Source organism: Lupinus angustifolius, chromosome LG16 (genome assembly GCF_001865875.1).
Source record: "Lupinus angustifolius cultivar Tanjil chromosome LG16, LupAngTanjil_v1.0, whole genome shotgun sequence".
NCBI lineage: Eukaryota > Viridiplantae > Streptophyta > Magnoliopsida > Fabales > Fabaceae > Lupinus > Lupinus angustifolius.
Genome location: NC_032024.1, coordinates 10467681 through 10471131, shown reverse-complemented (window position 1 = coordinate 10471131; position 3451 = coordinate 10467681).

Sequence of the window (3451 nt, the reverse complement as noted above, 5' to 3'; positions counted from 1 at the left end):
AGTGCGGCATTCCAAAGGTCTTTAGGGGTACAATCTCAGATGAGATAAACAGTGCCAAAGCTTTCCTTGCTGAGATTGAAAACCGTTTTTCAAATAGCGATAAGGTGGAAACAAGTACTCTGTTATAGAACTTGATTTCCATGAGGTATCAAGGCAAGGGAAACATAAGGGAATACATTATGGAAATGTCCAACATTGCTTCAAAACTTAAGGCCCCTAAGCTTGAGGTGTCGGAAGACTTACTTATACATTTGGTCTTGCTTTCCCTTCCTACACAATTCAGTCAGTTTAAGATTTCTTATAACTGTCAAAGCGAGAAATGGACTCTAAATGAGCTCAATTCATTTTGTGCGCAAGAAGAGGAAAGACTGAAGCGAGAAGGGACTGAAAGTGCCCATTATGTTAGTACCTCTAAAGACAAGGGAAAAGGAAAATCACTTCATAGCCCAAGAATGAAGCTGCTAAGGGTCCAGTGCAAAAGAAACAGAAGCAGGATGATGTCTCTTACTTTTGCAAAGGAACTGGACATCAAAAGAAGAAATGTATAAAGTATCACGTCTGGCGTGCTAAGAAAGGTACATTTCTTACTTTGATCTGTTTTGAGGTCAATTTAACTTCAGTACCTAGAAACACCTTTGGTTAGACTTTGGTTCAACTTCTAACATCAGCGTTTCAATGCAGGGTTGCCTGAGCTACCAAAAGCCTAATTATGTTGAAAGATACATCTACGTTGGCGATTGAAAATCGGTATAAGTGGAAGGTATAGGGCATTTTAGGTTGTTATTATGTACTGGTTTCTATTTGGATTTGAAAGACACTTTTGTTGTACCGTCTTTTAGACGGAATTTAATTTCTGTTTCTTATTTGGACAAATTTGGATATTGTTGTTCATTTGGAAACAATTCAGTTCAATTGTCTTTAAATTCAAATGTTATTGGAACTTGTGCACTAATGTTTAATGACAATCTGTATATGCTGAATACTATAGGTGATTATAGCAAAACCCTGAATGTGGTATCACGTGGTACTAAACGTAAAATTGAAAATAATAATTCAAGTGCATTATGGCACAAGCGCCTAGGTCACATTTCTCAAAAGAGAATTGAGCGTCTTGTGTCAGATGGGATTTTGGATTCCATTGACTTCACAAACCTTAATGTTTGCGTCAAATGCATAAAAGGAAAACAGAACAAACAATCGAAATATGATGCATATAGAGCTTCGGACGTCTTAGAATTGATACATACTGATATTTGTGGGCCATTCCCTACGACTTCCTGGAATGGTCAACAGTACTTCATATCATTCATAGACGATTATTCTCGTTATGCATACATTTTTCTTATTCATGAAAAGTCTCAATCACTGGACGTGTTCAAAACTTTTAAGGCTGAAGTTGAAAATCAACTCATCAAAAGGATTAAGTGCGTCAGATCTGACCGTGGTGGTGAATACTAATGTAGATATGACGGTTCAGGTGAACAACGTCTAGGGCCTTTTTCCAAATACCTAGAGGAATGTGGTATGGTCCCACAGTACACCATGCCAGGATCGCCTAGCATGAATGGTGTGTCTGAAAAGCGAAATCGGACTCTTAAGGATATGGTAAGGAGTATGATATGTCACTCTAACTTACCAGAATCACTCTGGGGAGAGGCGCTTAAGACTGCAGCTTATATTCTTAATAGGGTGCCAACTAAGGCAACTGCTAAAACACCTTATGAGCATTGGACTGGGCGAAAGTCTAGTCTAAAGCATTTTCATGTGTGGGGATGTCTAGCTGAGGCAAGGCCTTATAGGCCTCATGAAAAGATATTGGACTCTCGTACAGTGAGCAGTTACTTTCTAGGCTACTCTGAAAAATCAAGGGGCTATAAATTTTATGACCTAAATTTAAAATCCATATTTGAGACGGGTACAACCACGTTCTTTGAGGATATTGAGTTTGAGGGGGCAGATAAGGTTAGAAATTTTGTCTTAGAGGAAGAATTCGTATCTATTCTAGATGCGATTCATATGGTTGTTTTTGATGAAGCAAATTTGGAACATCCTCAAGACATAGCTGATGAAACCTTCCCTGCTCAAGGTGAGTTAGTAATTCATGAAGGACAAACTCAAAACCCTCAAGAACATGGACAAGAGTTGCAAGAGCCAATAGCTTTGCGTAGATCCACTAGAGAAAGGAGAAATGCAATTCCAGATGACTACATTTGCTTTCTCCTTGAACATGAGGGTGATGGCTTAATAGATAATGATCCATTAAACGTTCGTGAAGCCATCCAAAGTTCCAATTCGGAAAAGTGGATTGAAGCAATGAAAGAGGAGTATAAATCCATGCAAGACAATAAAGTTTGGGAACTTGTCCCATTACCAGAAGGTAAGAAACCCATTGGTTGCAAATGGATTTTTAAGACCAAGCGGGATTCTAATGGTAATATGGAGAGGTATAAGCCACGTCTTGTAGCTAAGGGTTTTACTCAGAAGGAAGGGATTGACTATAAAGAGACTTTCTCTCCGGTTTCATTCTCTCCAGTTTCAACGAAAGACTCTCTTAGGACAATCATGGCTCTTGTAGCACATTATGATTTGAAGATTCGTCAGATGGATGTCAAAACAGCTTTTCTAAATGGAAACATTAATGAAAAGATTTATATGGTGCAACCAGAACACTTTGTAACGGGAGACCGAAAGAATATGGTTTGCAAATTGACAAAATCCATCTATGGGCTAAAACAGGCGTCTCGTCAATGGTACCACAAATTTCATGAGGTGATTCTCTCTTTTGGTTTTGAGATGAATTCAGTTGAAGATTGTGTGTATCACAAGTTCAGTGGGAGCAAGTATATTTTCTTGCTCTTGTATGTGGATGACATACTGCTTGCCACTAATGATGTGGGTACCTTGTTAGAAACCAAGACATTTCTATCCGGTAATTTTGAAATGAAGGATCTTGGTGAAGCTTCGTTTGTATTAGGAATTCAGATACACTGAGACAGATCTCGAGGTATTCTTGGATTATCACAAAAGAGCTATATAGAAAAGGTACTTAAAAGATATGGCATGCAGGACTGTAAAGCAATGGATACTCCAGTTGCTAAGGGAGACAAATTTAATCTCAATCAATGCCCTAAAGGAAATCTGGAAATTCGGGAAATGCAAAAGATCCCTTACGCATCTGCTGTAGGGAGTCTTATGTATGCTCAAGTGTGTACGCGTTTATTTTCTTGCTCTTGTATGTGGATGACATACTGGTTGCCACTAATAATGTGGGTACCTTGTTAGAAACCAAGTCATTTCTAACCAGTAATTTTGAAATGAAGGATCTTGGTGAAGCTTCGTTTGTATTAGGAATTCAGATACACTGAGACAGATCTCGAGGTATTCTTGGATTATCACAAAAGAGCTATATAGAAAAGGTACTTAAAAGATATGGCATGCAGGACTGTAAAGC